Source organism: Gallus gallus, chromosome 8 (assembly GCF_016699485.2).
Source record: "Gallus gallus isolate bGalGal1 chromosome 8, bGalGal1.mat.broiler.GRCg7b, whole genome shotgun sequence".
Taxonomy (NCBI): Eukaryota; Metazoa; Chordata; class Aves; order Galliformes; family Phasianidae; genus Gallus; species Gallus gallus.
In genome coordinates, this window is record NC_052539.1 from 18,394,959 (window position 1) to 18,413,011 (window position 18,053).

General features: G+C 37.6%; 1 long non-coding RNA gene across 1 annotated transcript in view; it reads right to left on the reverse strand.

The window, feature by feature from the left end:
- The window catches only part of LOC107053992, a 51,529-nt gene extending 33,834 nt beyond the window's left edge, over window positions 1-17,695 (reverse strand). The window contains exon 1 of the long non-coding RNA XR_005861875.2: window positions 17,547-17,695. This is a non-coding gene — a long non-coding RNA (uncharacterized LOC107053992). The remainder of the gene's footprint in view (window positions 1-17,546) is intronic.
- Window positions 17,696-18,053: the final 358 nt, after the last annotated feature.

Genomic DNA, 18,053 nt, shown 5'->3' on the forward strand with positions numbered 1-18,053 from the left:
CCCATCTCTCCAGACATCACAGCTGGCAGTACCGCTATGAAGATGGACAGAGAGCTGTAGAACTGGGAATCAAAGTGCATGCTAACAGTGTATGACGGGTGCCTGTACCACTGACAACCTGTGGATACACTTACTCCATAAAAATCACTTGGAAGTTGAAGACAGCTCTCCCCTGCTTTCCTTTTACATTCTGCACTAAAAGGTATTCCCAAACACCCTACAAAGAAGCTAAGCCTGCAGACCGGAAACATTAGAAGCAGTGGTCATCGTGCAACATCTCTGAATCTATCAACAGCCCCTTGCAGTGGGAACCAGCCCCGTCTTTCTTCTTCTGCATGACTATTTCAGTTTTAAAGAACACTTCTAGAAAGAAAATGAACTATTGCAGAGCCATTAAAAAAAATTAAATAATCCATAAGCAGCAATAAAATGGTACAATAAGGAACCTTCAGTGTCATTAAAAAAGTCAGTCTTGTGCAGACGAAGGTCGACTGACAAATGAGAAAAGTATTTATTCACTGTCATGGATCTACCACTGCTCCAGAGCCAACTGCACCAGATGATGGGGCTGGTTTTCATAAGCACTCCTCTAGAATCATGAAAGTCCCATTAATTGACCGTGGATAATGGCCCTAGAAGCTAAGCAAAACTTGGCCTTGTAAGTGCTGTTGGTTGATGACTCCCATCAGTTAAGAGTTTCTTTAAACTCTTGTTCCTGGGTTCTTCAGGAAGCATCTGAGTTCACTGGGAAGCCCTCCTAAGAAGGGGAAATGTAGTAATTCTAACCATGGACTGAATGATACAGGAAAGATCATATTCAACTTTCTATATCTGAGATGGTAAATACATTTGATTTGCATAGGCAAGCTTTGCTTTTAGTTTGATAGTTTTGGTATTTCAGCCAGAACAGAAGCACACAGAGCTAGAACTATGCAGCTGAGAAAATGGCCTCAGAGAGAGCAGGTTTTTGTTGGATGATAACCGTGAAAAAGATGTTGATTCTTGGTTTGAAGTACTATTTTACAATAGCTTATAGTGTTTTGTACTCTAGCACTGTGGTGGTATTTCACCCGTGGACTTCAAAGAGCTTTTCTACAATATAAAAGATGAAATAACTTTCCAAAACAAATAGGCATCAAATATTCATCAAGGGAAAGCTCTAACTGCACTTCTTAGCCTACAAAAGACTTCCCAACCCTTAAAATGCATCAGTTCCTTATCACCTTAGCATCACAGCTAACCCTGCCGCTGATCACATGAGGATTAATGACCCAACTAACAATCAACAGCCCTGAATAAAACTTCTAACTGCAATCTAGCTGACAGTATCTTCAGGTACTGTAAAAAATTTCTGGGAATACTTTTTTTTCCCCTCCTACACACAGAGAACAAACTTTCTCTGACCACAAGATGGCCCCCATAGTATATTCTCTGTGCTAAGGCATACCTCTTCGCTGATTTATGATTCATGGACTGTAATGATATTGCTTCACTTGTGTTTTTTTAAAATAAAGTTTATTTCTCTACCGACACCTTTTGCTAGCAGAAGGCAAAACAGAAAGGCTGAGTCTGTCAATTAATTCCCAGCCCCTGGGTGAGTGACATTGCCCCAGGCTGGGCTTGCAGCATGTTGTCCCAAAACATGTGACTTCACTCTTTGAACCCAGCACTGCCCTGAGTGCATGTTGTCCCTGCACTCTGTGACCTCCACACAGCTGTAGCGTCACCTCTGTACAACTATGGCTGGTATGAAAGAGCCAACCTTGTGTTACAGGAGAAAACTCTTCCCAGCACCTTGATCACATATGATTTGATACAGTGAAAATCTTATGTAAAGTATTAGAGAAATCCCAATAACAATGCGGTTCTGACAGGGATGAAAGAGGCATCCCTGAGCAGTTCCAGAAAATTCAGCAACAGCATTAAAGACATAGTGAAATGATTATTGTTATTATCACCCCAACACAATTTGTATACAAAAGGAAAACACTATTCCATTAAAGAGCAAAGAAATTTGTATCTGTAACAACAGAAATGGTTCTCTGTGTACTAATAACCTCTCAAAACAAATTAAAGCTAAGTAGTACAGCTATCCAGTGCAACCAGTGGTCTTTTATCCCCCTTTTAAACTGCTGACAACGTTGACTGACATTGATAACCCACTGACATTCAGCAGCACTTGCTGAATGTTTATGGAGACCAAACATTGGATGTGAGCACACTGAGGTGGGTGGTGTTTCAGCACTGACAACAGTGATCAATTCTGCTGGTACAGATTTTATTTATTTATTTTACAAGCACAGTATGCAGGCTCTTGTTCATGGCTGGCAAAAACACACAGCTAAAGCTGGTGACTACACTGAAAAATATTGTTTTGTATCTGAGAATTTGCTCTATCAAACAGTGTTACTGTGCTTTTCATAGCTGTTGTAGTTTTTATCGAAATAAATAGGAGGCACTACTTTCAGAGCAACATATATAAATACTACCTCCTTGGCCTGCTATGTTCATTGTGTTTTCATGAGAAAAATAACAGCTTCTCATAAACACTGAAATGTTTTACAGTCTGCCTTTTAAAAATCTACATCTTACTATGTTTGTCCAATTGCCAACTAGAAAGAGCCCTTCTTTGTGGATGTCTTTAATTTCAAGTCTTGTAAAATGGTCTGCTATTCTGGGAATTCTCCTTGAGGTTTAGTTGTAGTGTTCTTACATATATATATATTCACATATCCATTCCTTTAGGTAAATGCATACATAATATAAATACACATGTGTATATAGATTCATCATCATATTCTGGCTTCAGTGCATGGTCCTTTGTGGGGAACTATGGCAGGAAAGGCTGGGCGCTTACTACACAGCACAGCCACCCCCAAAGAGCTGCAGGTCAGGTGCCCTGTGATCTAATAGCACGTGAAGCCAAAGTTAAACCCTGGGGAATATCCGCATCTCTATGAGAAAGAAAAAGCTTTTTCAGTATTCCAGCAGCATCTACACCTATCAGTTATTTCCTTACTCTATGCCTTAAAACCGCAACCTTGAAGCTTAGCTGTAACCCTGAGACCATTTTCTATTTTACTGAACATTACCCTTTTTTTTTTCTTTGCTCCAGTACATGTTATTCTCCAGTGCTATCATAGTTACTGGCTGGTGACACACCATTTTTGCTCCTGCTTTGATGCTACCTGTGCATCAGAATGGATTATGTATTTTTCTGGGAGCAAAATTTGACCTGCTAACAACCTATTACTGGTAAAGAAATAGAGAACAAGAGTTTCTCCTGCCAAAAATGTGCTTACTAGGCTGGCAGTTACAGGAAAAACAAAATTCTTTTTCATTTATATACTGAAGATTTTTGTCCTTAGCTCCTGGCACACAATATGAATAAACCCTTGAAACATATCTGAGATTGAAATTAGCCTTAACACAGTTAAACCATGGGGAGAAGGGAAACCTTTGGCTTCAGTATTTCAAAGTTATCTTTCCTAAACTGCAACATAGGTCCTTAATCTCTTTCCAGAGCAACCCTCAGAGTTCTCACACAAACCTGTTTAACTCCGTATCAGACATGAATAGGTAAGTGGCATCAGTTTTTTCTTGAATATTTGATTAAACTGACTTCTTGGGCAATCCTCCTTTGCTGAGCAATCCACATAAGCTGAGAGTTAAACCCTGTATAGCTCAGGGTCCAAATACAATGCATTCTGCTACACCAGAGGAGGTCTTTCTAGGACATACTAAACACGTCTTAATAACAGAAATCCAAAGTGTCTCTGCATAACATAACAACCTGTGAAGGAAACGTGCCAGAGTTGGGCTCAGGGTCAATTCTGGGATATTCTGAAATAATCAGTGCAGCTAAAGGTGTGCAGTTGTACCTATGACACTTGAAATCTATTTCTGGTGTTCCATGTCTGATGTGATTGTGCAATGCCCCATAGCTTCTCTATAAATAAGGGCACTATTTTCTCGGAAGCCCAAAAGCAAAAATTGACAAGAATCAAAGAAAGATAAATGAAAAATACTGTCCTTGTCAAACACAAGGTGGGGATTCAGACTGTCTTTTATTCCATTCAATAACTTCATAGTTAGAAGAGTCAGAGAAACTGAACCTAAGCAAGGCATCAGAGAGATGCAGCATTCTAAGAATGGAGGAAAAAAAAGTTTTATTGATCATATTAGGAAAGTTTAGTGGAAAACTCAATACTGCCATTTTCTTTGCTAGGATCCAGTATTCACAGAGAAGTGTAAAGCATTGTTCTTCTTTAGGAAGCTTCTCACTTCTTTCAGAAATAATTATGCCAAAAAAAAAAAAAGCTAACCACTTTCTGAAAAATCCAACAGTTTGAAACATACACATACACTATTTTCAGTTCTGACTTCTTTAGAGACAAGAACTTCTGGATTTTTAAATCCCAGAGTTCCGCAGAGGAATATTTTAAGGTCATTATTTAGAGAAGCACATACTTCTTTGCTCCTTTGTTCATTTTGAGGTATACTGTATTATTCCTCACAGCTAAACAGCTGCCCAGAATGGACCATTGTTGCATCTATTTAATCATCGCTTTCAAAAACATGTCTTTCTTAGTACCTTATTGGATAAAGAACGCTGTAAAAGCTCACATAAGCTGTATTTTTAAAAAAGCATTCATCATCAATGTCCCAGTTTTATGGGGTGTTGCAGGCATGAGTTTCCCTGTGCCTGCTCTCTTAAGCCATTACTGTGCAATACATTGTTAATCGCAGCAGGCTATTTTGCCTCTACCTTAAGCACTACTTTTTCCTCGTTCTCTTTCTGGTGACCTCCCTGATGTCAACCATTGTGTCATGTTCCACATAGAGGGGGAAGAAAAAAAATCAGCACTCCTCCCAGCTCAGCATACATGGAGCACTGTAGAGATTTCTGTTAGTTTCTAGCTCAGAGACAACAAGAGCGAGCCCATTTACCCTTGCTGCTCAAGGTGCAGAGGGGAAATACTTGTTTGAGGCTGAAATGCTCTCATCATTTCAACATGACAAGCCATGGTTGTTTCCTTTCTTTTCCCCCCCCGTCTTTCAAGCATTTTAAGGGAGGCCAGAGGTCAGATTAAGATCTTTTCCTTTGGAAATGCTCAAATTCTTACAGAAAGGCTAATGGTTCATGTGACTTAGTTCTGCCTCACAAATTAACAAGCAAATGATCACAGAACAGCTGAATAGCTTTCCAGTGACCAAACCAAGTCTTTTACCCGGCAGGGTCTAACTTAGGCAGCTTTCTTTTGTGTATGAAAAGAAAAAAACATTTTTCTCTGTTAATTTAAAATGGAACTCACTGTTTCCAGGTTGTTACTGAGACTGTAATTACATGCTTTAGTTTTCGGGCAGCGCTCTTAGTACTGTGACGTTCACCTACCTCTGAATCTCTCCCATTTTCCTAGGTTGAATCAAAAGGAAAAGAGAATAAAGTACAGCTGACCAGAAACAGGAACATCCTTCATTATGAACTTTAAGGCTTTAACTTTCATTCTTGACAAACCTTTTCTAGGAAAAAAAGGAGGTTCATAGCATTCTGGTGATAATACGTTCGTATATTGTAGGAGACCCCCACACTTGAGGTCCTGCTCTGCTTACTTCAGTACTGGAATCGCGTTCTTTCATGAACTCTATAGCTGTCCCCATTACAGGACTTCTGGCATCTCTCTGTACTATAAAAATTGTGCAGTGTTCTTAAGATTTCCATGGAAAATATTCGTAAAACTGATGTGCACACTGAAAATGAAGTTATATAAGTGCAAAAATATTCAGAAAAACCTACTTTTAAAGAAGGGGGGTGGGGGAAGGACTTGTTGGCATGCTGAATGCTTTTAATTGAAAATTTGGCAAAAGCAAGAACAACAACAAAAAAAGTACAGTTCCAGATGATTCTACTCTTCCTAAGTCTTGTCTGGGAGTGAGCCAATATGAAAAGGAAATATGAAAAGTAATGTAACTACGTATTTCCCACAATACAGGTCACAATATAATTGACTGTGTTTCCTGATAATAGATGTTCAGTCCTGCTGGGCTGCACCCTGATTACTTAGAGTCCTTCTCCCAGTCATCCCTCCTGGGAGAAAGATTGCACAGGGCCTTACCCACTGCCAAAAAGAGCATCTAAAAACACAAAGAACTGCAAAACAGATGTTAGAAAATAAATTGTTTTTTTTTTTTTTTGAAATGCATCATTTGGGACCAATATGTCCTGTGAGTTTTGAAGAATAGAGATATCAGAAAAAAATTGTACCATTACAGTATTTAAAAATTTGTGTCTCAAGTTCTGTCATCTTTTTCTCTATTTCAGCATAGAAGATGTAGATGAATGTTTTTAAGGTATAGTCATTTGCCTTAGTTCCTCTATAAGAGGCAGAATATCACATCTTAGTTAGCATTAGAAGAACTGTATGTATTAAAGCAAATTGACAGTAATCTAACAGAAATAGGTATATTTAATCCAAATACAGTAATATGCTGCCTTTAAATAGACAAAAGGTTTAAAAATAATTTAAAATAACTTAAGATCTGTACATTGAGGTAGCTCTGTATAGACTACTCAGCTGGGCTACATTCCTTTTCCAGGAAGTATAATTACTGCACTAAAATTTTTTTAGATATACATAACCAATACATGTTACAGGTGAAAAATAATCATGCTATAGTGGATTTTACTGTGACATACTCTATACTTACAGGGCAGAGTCCCCCTGTGCAGTTTGTTTAATCATATTTATGAGGTTAATTTATATTGGTCAGCAAGACAGAGATACAAAGATGAAGAGCAATTCAAGTTACTCAGAACTATGAGGTGAATGTTTTAAGGTATGCGATAGGACAGGATTTAGAGACATTAATCCACAACTATCTCACACATTCAAAGAGTGAATCTTTGAATTATAGAATGGCTTCAGTTAGAAGTGACCTTAAAGATCACCTACTTCCAACCCCCATGGAAAAAGTATGGAAACTTTGGTTCAAATACGTCAGACTTGGCACCTTCAGTGACAAGTATAATAAACAGAAATACCATAAGATGTACTTCCTCAAATAACAACCACCATAAAACTCAGAGCAAGAAAGATTGAAATGGTTCCTAGCCTGAAATACTGAGCTCCAAAGCACATAGTTACAGTTAATATTTTTCCAGAAATTGCCATTTTGCTAGGAATTCAATACCTATATTGAAGTCCTAGACATGAACCGGAAGAAACAATTGTCAGTACTTGGGAGAATGGGTTGTATTGTGGAAGCTCTGATTATAAAGACAAGCTGAAAATAGGATTTCTTTTATTATGAAAAAAATGTAAATCTAGTTTTTTTTTTTGATCAAGAAACTTGAGCTGAGAATACAAGAGAAAAGAGCCTTGCTCTCATTTTTCCTTTTTAGCAAGCTACTTTTGCTCTTTTGTGTCAGAGTAATTTCCTGGCTCATTAAAAAGGTTTAAACCGCCTCATTTTTTTATGCTCCATTCTGTGCCACTGAAACGTGGTATTCAGACATTGACTCTGATGCAGAATCCAATTACCAAAGCAGGGAAAATGAAGACTAAAACACTTTGAGGTGTATGAAAGTTGGATTCAACCTTGAGTACATGATGTAACACCATACCTAGGGGAAAAATGCTGCAAGATTTTCTTTCTTTTGCAAACTACATGCACAGTTTCCTGAGCACTATGATATGAACACATAGTTGTGAAATATTTTCAGTCCAACCTTTGATCCCAAGCAAGACTAAGGGCAGCAGATCAGTTCGCTTCTCCAGCAAAGGCAAAAAAAAATGAAAAATGATAGAGTTGGAGATAGCACTGCAGATGTCTGATCCATCTTCTCTTATTTGACTTGCACCCCTCTAGTTGCATGGGTAAAGAGAACAGATGTTCTCTCAAAGGCTTCTCCATTAAGCTGAACATTTAACACACCATTAGCTCGGGGGATAAAGAACAAAGAAAAAACACAAGACATTTGAAAGTCCAACTGCTTCAGTCCTTCCGTTTTGTGAGAAACAAGTGTTTCATTAGTCACATTAGACCAAGTATATCTGGAACTATCAGTACATTAAGAGCCTTTCACCACCTTGTTGTCCTGCAACCAGTGTCAGCCCAGCAATGGTATGAGTGAAGGGGACTATGAGCAGTACTTGCACAAAGTGGGAGTCCAAATGTTACCACCTGTTAGTCATATGCCTCCAGCTGAGGAAAAGGAAAAACATCTATACTGATTTTAAGAACTCACACGGAAGGACAAGATAAACAGAAGAAAAACACCAAAAAAGAAAACTTTAAGACATAAATAGCAGCCACTGAAAGACAATAAATACCAGTATTTTGTGATCTCATCTCACTATTTTTCTTTGCTGTACCACATGTCTGAAGTACCATGTTGAGTTTAAGAGCCACAGAACTGTTTTTGGACTAGCACTTTGGGGTAAAAAGCTATTTGGAGCAGAACGAACACCAAAATGTGAAACAAACCATTTTATAAGGAATTAGAAAGTTGGAAAAGTATAACATCTCACATGAGTTCCTCTTTTAAGTAAATTACTTTTCTGGAAACAGTTCTTAAAAGCACAGCTCTAAGTAACACTGCCCATAAAAAGCTATTTTGTAAATTTCAGAAACAATTCATTGTAAATAAGTACAGCCATGAGAATTCATAGGAATATTATTTCAATCAGAGAAGTAGTTCTGTGGTTAATGGTTTCAAGGTTTTTAATAGGTTCAGTAACTGTTCAGAGCATCTTGTGGTATGGAAGTGATCAGTTGTGTTTAAAAGCTGATCACAATGTAGACAAATCAAAGTCCAGAAGAAATGTCAGCAGCATCTTCTTCCTGAAAACAGCAGAGTCTGCAGCTATTCCCAACATGAAGTAAAAGCAAGCACAGCCAAAATGGACAAAGAGCAAAGTGAAGGGTGACCTTGACTTCTGCTTAGAATGATAGCAGTGACCAGAATAGAAACTGAGACACAGAAACAAGGAAGTTTTCAGACTCCTACCCACATGGCAATGGAACAGAAAGATCAGCCGATACTACAGTGTTACCACTTTTAGACACGCACTTCAAGTATGTTCCTAAAATCATTTTCAGGTTTAAAAGAAAACCCCTAGCCAAGTTATGAATGAGATGTCATTGGCATGTGAATTCACTAGACATTTAGACATTAGAAAGCAGAACTTTGTTTCTAAAGACTGAGTTTAGTGATAATATTACCCCCAGAAAAGAACTGGCCACTACAGCAGCCATATAACAAGTCTGTCCCAGGAAGATTCTATAAACAGAGGTGGTGGCAATGTGTTTCTTCCTTATTCCTTACATCTTTTACCATTCCACTGCATGAAGCATTTGGAACCATTCAGCAGTATAACAGACACTCCCAGTACCATGACCAGGTTACTCCTTTCACCTTATTCCTGAGGGATTACAATAATACAAATACAAAAAGAGTACAAAAAATATATAAAAAAAGAACACAAAAAGAGACAGAATCTGTAACCAAACTCTTTGGCCCTATCTGTATTCATAGACTGTTGTTCTGAATGGAACAGAAAGAAGAGTCAGGTCTCTGAAAAATATCACTAGTCATCGGGCCCAGCTACCAAATATGAGATGTGAAAATGTCACCAAGCCAGCAGGAACGAGAGGTGATCCATGCCTGTCTTTGCTCCACAACTATAAATTACCTGTACATTTAAGCAGCATTCAGGTAAAATATTAAAAAACACAATGTGTGTTTTTTTGTTGAAAAATCAGAACAGGAAACAGCTCTTTCACAGAGGCTCACACTGAATGGAGAGGAAAAACAGAGATGCTGCATTACAAAGCCCATTCTCTAAGAAAGTCCAGCACATGCTGTTACACCAACTACCACCAGGACTGAGGGTTTAGATCTCTCCTTCACACTTGTGTGAATCCTGCCATGTTGCTCACTAAGAGTGACATGCAAATGCAGCACAACCAGCATAGCTGGCTTCAAATATATAAGTAAATAAACACTCTTGGAGAAATTCCTGACACTGTGTTAATATTTGAAATCATACTTGGATAAGTTTTTTTTACATTCCACCTTATCTTTAAAGAAATAGTAAGATACAGAAAAGCTATCAGATTAACTCTGAGAGGTTTAAATAAGGGCTTTAATAGCTGATGAGGAGGCATGGGCTACTGGGGATAGTGGATTTCTGTTGTTTCCTTCAAGACCTTACTAAGGCTTTCCACAGATGCCTGGAAACATCTTTCCACTCCATCTTTATATAATGACAGCATAGCAAAGAAAAGGGGAATGTTCTGTCATTCTCCTTCCTGAGGATGCACATCAAACAAGATAGATTTCCTGTTCAAAATCTATTTCTCAATTTTCAGAATTAAAAACATCTGGGTTTCCCATGTCAACTTATAACAGTTTAAAACTATTCTGAAATAAATGAAAGATCATTTTTCCACTGCTGAATATTCTGACCATGGCCAAAGAGTAATTTCAGAGTAATTGGAAACAATACATTATTGATCAGGGAAAAAAATAAAAATTCAAAATTGAATTTTTTATTAAGTCGAAATGGATTTCAGTTTCAGTAATGTTTCCAGAAAAGGTCAACCTTCTCAGTGTAATTGGGCTATTTCTGCCCAGGGCACAGCACTAGGCCCCAGTAGAACAGGATCCTATTTCTTACTTGCACTTTAGTCTCTCTCTGTAGACCATAGGTGCAGGCTTAGAAAAGGCATTGTGATAAGCAGGTGAAAAATCACTTTATCATCTCGTAGTCTAACTCTTACTAATTAAGGACAGAATAATTGGTTCAGTCTTTCTGATCATTAGGTTTTGATAGGTTTAATTGGTTTATCTTCATGGCTTTATTGAATAGACCACTCTGAAATTAACATCCAATAAATAAAAGTGTCTTCTTTCAGAAACATAAAGCTTGTGTTTAAAGTATGGCTTCATACCACAGGCTTCACAAATATTAGGCAGAACGCCTAATTTAATCCACATCCATCCAGTTTGTTCAGAAATGAGACATGTGAACCTCATTATCTCAGCTCATTGAACAAGTGGAAGTGTCTCCAGCCTTAATAAATCCTAGCTTCCATTTCTCAAGCCAGTAATAAAGCGCAGATCTCAATAAATGAGCTGAATTTCTTTAACAGAAGTCCTTTTAATCCAGTGAAATTCTACCATTTTAAGGTTTTCCTCATGCAGAAATAATCTTAAACCAAATGTTACGCAAACAGTAATTTGTTTCTCAGTGTACAATAGGAAGAAAAAAATCATGTCAGCTACAGCAATTGCTACTGTACCAATAAATCAATAGGATTTTTTTTCCAAAATTATTTGAAACTTTTTCTCCTACTCTGATCCCGATGAACAGAATACAAAATGTAAATAGTTATATCCTCCATCTGAATATCTGCCCTGAAATAATTTGCTATTGAATTACAGCCATCTTTGAAGATTTCTGATATAAATAGGAGGTTTTTTTTTTTAATGAAAAACAGGTTGCTCCTTTAGATTTCAGTAAACAAGAGACAGAAATTATAATATGGCAATCAGGGCCAAGAAGAGTCCTTTGTTGGTTTCATATAAATGCTGTGTTTCCTCTAAGTTTCTTGCTTTGGAGCATAAGGAAGCTGCATTAAATTTCACTTGTGACTTTTAGACAGAAGTGTACAAAGATTTAGAGAAATATTTCTCTACTTGAATTTCAGGGAGAAAAATGAGCATAAACATTCATCTGTATCCCAAGCAACTCGGAATTAATGATACCACACAAGCTGTCACTAGTCCCTAAAACACTTCCTGACAACTCTCACTTTTTTCAAAATCCATAACAAAATGCAGAAATATAATCAGATGGTTACCAAGAATCAAATGCAATGTTTCTTAAAGACTCAAGCAGAACTGGAACTTACTGGATCCTCCGATGGGCATTACCATTACTGTTAGTGCTTCACTTTCCTGAAAGAAGCAAGCTCCAGATATTTAATCTTTGTGAGAGCTGAGGGGTACCAAAGCTTTCAGCCAAAAATATATACCACAAATTATGTGGAAACTATTTTAGCAGGGATACAGGTAATACAACAGACAAGATTCCAGCCTCATTCAAAATTATTATACATGGAGTGATGCATCATTTCATAAAGAGACTAAATAGACATAATACAGCATATAACTAAGTGTGTTAGCATCATAAGACAAAGCTAAAGTCTACATCTCCTACTGTACACTCAGCCAGTAGTCACAAGGTTCATGTGGACCATTTATGTACCAAGAGAATAGATAATCAATGAGATCAAACAGAAAATAGTCACTGTATATGATAACAAGAACTGACAATCCCACTTTCACTTCAAAGAGAGAATCTCATCACAAGGTGGGTGCATTAAACTCAAATGTGGTATCAAAACACCAGAAGGCTGCTAAGTCTGCTGTATCTGTGTAATATGTGTATTATACACATATTTACATAAACATGTTTTTAGTGAAAAGTTACCACATCTTTCTCCCGTGGCTTCTTTGGTCCTGAAGGACAATACCTTCTATTCTAACACTGAAGAAGGAGAGCTGAAAATGAAGCGGGGAAGAAGTGAGAGAGCAAAGAGTAGGAAAGAGGAATGAGAAAAGAGAATAAGACGACAAAGTGAAATGCAGAGGGAAGAATGCTTGTGTTGATGTTCTCATCACTGCTGTTTCATTTCATTCTGGCCCCTAGCATAAATGATAAAAATTCTGGCTTTGAAAAGAGGAGAGAATGGTATGCTCAGAGCTGATTTGAAGAAGCTTTAGTCAGTTTTAGTTTAGAAAGAGGAGCAAATATGATAACTGAGCCTGCAACACTAAGCCCTACTGATAGAAGGCGCACTGTGAAACTGTTGGCACAGAGGACCTCTCAAAAAAAAATCTATGAAAATACTTACACAAAATAGAAATCCTATCACCATAACAAAGCAAACAAAAGGTAGTTGTTCTGTACACCTGTGTTCTGCTCATTAGTTCAGTGATCACATCCATGTGATTCAATTTTGTTAGAAACCTGATGCTCTTCATGACATCAGACATTTCCTGACAAAACCTTCACATTCAAGTGTGCTAAAGCATTGCATTCACACATTAGAAAACATAGGGAATAAATTTATAATTTGAGTTTTGTGCCTTTGCCACTGCTGTTGGATGCCACCTTTTTGCTCCAAACTCAGGAGACAAGTAGTAAATATAGACTCTGATTTCCTGTTTCATTTGCCTTATTATGGTTTTACTAATACATTTTGCCTTGTAAACACTTTCAAAGATGTGTCTGACAACCTGTTCTATAGCAGGAGGCCCTTTCCTCAACAGTATATATATGCCTTTCCTCGACAGTAGATTATTTGTACTGAGGACAAAATAAAACAGAAGAGAGCCACCAAACAGGAATTACATGTTGGCAAGCAGAAGTTAGTTTAGTTTGAAGACTGAATGGTATCCTGACAACAATAAGAAATAGATCCCAGATAATGAGGGAGATAAATACAGAAATGTGAATTTCAAACTTCAAGTCTGCAAAGAAAAACATAAGGGTAAAATATCACTAAACAAACCCCAGCATTTGGTGAAAGATACAACAACTTCAAAGGATTCTATCATTTTGCAAGAATTTGGGTATATCAACAGAGGTTTCACAGCATAAACAGAAAGGATAACAAGAATACCAGTAACTCCAAGGAATTTTTCAGAGAAATGGAGAATATTGAAGTAGAAGATGAAAAGACAACATCTGAAAAGCAGTACAACATATAAGTTTAAAGGCACACATTCTTGGCTTGACATTATAGAGGACTCTAACGCCCAAGCCAAAAGAGTAGTCACAAGTGCCAAGAAGTTTCCAGATTGTAACTGTTTTTCACATTTCTGGTTTTCTGCATTTCATAGTATCATTGCTGTGCAACAGAAATAAACAACAAAGCTGCCCGCTGATGCTTTCTAACATTCTTTTTTAGAACTATTTCAAAGTCTTAGTTAAAAGCAGATTCAAACCTAGAAAATGATAGTTTCAGCTATCCACTTCCCAGCAATAAAAAAAGACAACAGGAGTGGGAATGTTGACTCTGAAGATTACCTAAGATAACAGATTTAAACAAAGATCATATATTATTTCTATAGGAATCCAAATGATGTCACAATTAAAGCACATAGGCAGGCATAGAAACAGTTCTTAAGAGAAAAAGGGGGAAAAAAGTCATAAGTCATATAGTATTTTCCTTTGCCCTGAGAGAAACAAATCAGGAAGACACTACAACTAAGTGCTTGCCAGATATTATAGAACACCATCATGCAGTGGCACAATATTAAGCAGTTTTCTTCAGAATATGGTTTGAGACAAATTACTCCACATTATCTTTGACAAAATTGATTGAATCACCTCTATTAACACACTAAAGCATGCAGCATTACAAACTGTAAAGATTAGTCCTAGAGTAAATACTGTCATTTACTAAATCCTGATTTAACTGAGATCTTAAATTAGGAATGCACTGTTTGTAAAGACTGGTAAAATTCCTGAGAAAATGCAAGCGCAGAGGAAAGCAAAAATTAAACCCAAATAATGGGTGTCTGCACTTTAATGCTACTGTAGTACTCTAATGAATAGACAAGAGCAAACACTATCAGTTCAGACAGTAACAAAAGGTTGGCATTCCAGATAGACACAAAATCAGTATATCCCTAAAACTGAGAAAGGATGAAGAAACATGTCAGTTTGAAGGTTGTGATCTCAAATGAGGACTAGCATTCAGCATACTAAGCTGAGCAGAAGAGCTAGAGGATTTATTTTCTCCTGACATCTCTGAGGCTGTTTTAGGAACACCCCAGTTCCTCCCATGAGACAATCATCAGACAGTAACAGTCCATTAACTGGTAATTCAGGTAATGGAGTGCTTGTAAGCATTGTTAGCATCACGGAAGGAAATGCTCCCTTAAAATGCTGCTGGAGGGGAGCTGTGGAATTGGCTTGGGTGGAAGAATGTGCACACTAGCTCAATAATATTTTCACTGAAATTATGCTCCATAATGTCAGACTTCAGCAGGTACATGATCATTGAAGTTTTAGGTATTAAATGACCCATACCATATTTTGTAGACCAGGAACATTGCTATATAGATATGTCACAAAGACAACATTATACTGGATGCATAGTTTCCAGGCTATGTAAAAGAATCCCAAAATAAGGTCAGGCCAAAAAAATTCACTTTGGAGTTTCCCATTCCTCTTCAAAAAGGGAAGTGTTTCCTTCCAGCTGCTGTGTAGAACTGCTTACACAGTACATTAAGTTTCCAAACGTCCCTTCAGTTAATTTGTTGACACAATGGCCAGCAAAATATTCTGAATCATTAACCAAGCCTAAAATACTTCTTCTGTTTTATTTTACATAAACAAGTGGTTGGATGGTTTTATTTAATTCAGACATCCTAGAAATTATATGTTGTGCTTAAGGCATACTTGAGGGCAGTTACATGAAGTAGGATTTTCCCATTTTGTGTTAAACCTATGGATCAGATGGAAAGCATGATCAGCAGCTTGTTTTCTTGTTCTGCTCTAGACCATGCCAGTCATTTGAAAAAGCTGATTTTCCCCTTTCCAATATGTGAGGAACAGAGCACATCTCTAGCTGTTACTGATATCACTCAGGCAGACATCAGCTGCTCCTCTCCACATGAGGAATATTACCACTGAAGCAAAATAAACTAGATGAACTGATGGCACCACCAGAGCAGCATTTTGTAATTCTATCTTCCTTCGTGGGTAACAGTTACCCATCAGGTGCTAGCTTCATAAACCCTTATGTCTCCCTTGTACAGAGTTGGGCTTTAAGCACTCTGTCATCATTTCAAAATTTAACAGATAAAGTGATTAGTTTGTACTGACTCCATCTGTTCAGCTATGAACTTCTTCCTGCCAGGCTTGTAAAGCAGATGGGCAAGAACATTATACTCAATTGTTTTGGATTTTTCTACTGTTTTCTTAAAAGCACCCAAAGCAAGCAGTAAAATTCTTGCCACCTACATCAAATACATGGGACAGAATCCACTTATCCACTTACAATAATCTTGGAACATAGAATTTGAAAACGAAAATAGCGTAAGCCATTAGCAGATAAAAGCTATAATAAATATATTGTGAGTGAAATCCAAAAAGAACATATGCTTGAGAGATTATATAAGTAATTTTTTTCTATGTGCTTCCTCATGTCTTTAGACAAAATCATTTAAATTTCATAAACAAAAGAAGTTCTGACATTGATGAAAGAGAAGTATTTGTTAGTATGACAAGCCCATTATTAAAGATGGCTCCGTTAATATTGAGCTCACAGAAATTCCTCCCCTACTTTCTTCCTCAGGCAGCAGGCTTTAACAAACATTAAGAAAACTGTCTAAATCCCCCCAGAAACTGAACAATTCTTGTAATTTTGAAACACTAATAAAAGTTTTACTCAATTATTGTTACCAATTCCTCTCACTATGAATATAAACCAGTTCCAGTCAGAAAGAAATCCAAATGTGAGGAATGTGCTTTTAAATACACTTTTAAGCATAACTAATAAAAGGCACATTGTCCATCATATAAGCATAAGTATCCAATATGAAACATCCCTTACAACGGTCTTGATTACACAGCAAGCTCAAGGATCACCAGGTATACACATAAGGAAAGGAGAATAGCAGCTTCAACTTAAAGCTCTCTGTGGCTGGGGTAAGCAGCTTGGGAGCAAAGACCATTTTATTGGAGTAGAACAGGAAGGAAGACCAGCAAATAAGCTCCCTGTGAAGTGCTTCCATCATTTTGAGGAGCATTTTAATATGCCTTCTGGGCAAAAACTGTGTAGCGGTCTGCCTGCCATCGGTACATCCCATGAACTTAATGGTGTAAATGACACCAGACAGACTGGTATTTATCAATAGTTCTGTTGCTTGGCAGGGTATGAAACCAGCCAAGAACTCTGTCTGCTTTGGAAAGTCGTATCTGCTCTTACCACTGCCTTCAAGGAGATCCACACTGCCTTATTTCACAACAAGCAGAGTTTCCTCCGCATCACCTTTATGCTTTCTCCCACAAGCTCTCACAGGATCTTCATAACATTTTCCTTCATCACAGTCATAAATGCATTGACATCCCAGCAAAATTCTGCTTAGATACAGCCTATGAAAACTTCTAGCTTATAAACACCTTTTCAACTTACTTCTAATTGTATTCCATGTTGCATTTTTATGAGGGCAATGAAATCAAGTGTCGTATGAGGTCGTTCGTCTATCCCATCTACAACCAATAAAAACCTTCATTAAAGACATAAAGCTTGTAAGGTCAAGCACTTAGAAGTTTGGAAATGTTAAATCGATGCTTCCTTTATAGCCACAGCTTACATTACACGTACATATGCACTACAAAACAGCCTTGTAGCAATTGGACAGATTAATATAATGGGAAAGATGTTACAATAAAGGTGCAATGACAGGAAGACCAGCACAATAGAAAGGTGCTATGAAGGAAAAGAAGGAAGTTACTCACCCAAACCAGAAGGTTCTGCATTCACAAGGAAAATCTTCACAAGGAAAATCTCCAGAAAAAAATCCTTCCTCAGGGGCAGTCAGCCCTTAAATGAGGTCTAAGAGAGGGGCAGCCAGGCTCCACCCTTTCCGGTTGCACATATGAATTGCCTTCACCTGTGCTCTCAGGGCTGTCCGGGTCCTTTCCCCACAAGCTCAATCGGGGGGGGGGTTCAGGCCAGGACTCAGCTGTTCCCATACAAATCTTTAGCTATTCTTCCCACTGGCTGTGAGCCAAATAATATATCATACCCCATTCCATCTCTACAGACAGCAGAGATGCTTCAGTTGAATTTTTCCCAAGAAGAACCCCATCGCTGGAAGCCATTCAACGTGACTTTTTCAAGTAAAAGATTAATTTTTCAAGCTCTCCCTAAAACAAATGCAACTGATTACTCTTTGAGTTCTCTTAGATAGTCCAATTAAAAATCCTTTTACCTATTTGTAAATACAAACATAAACAACAAAC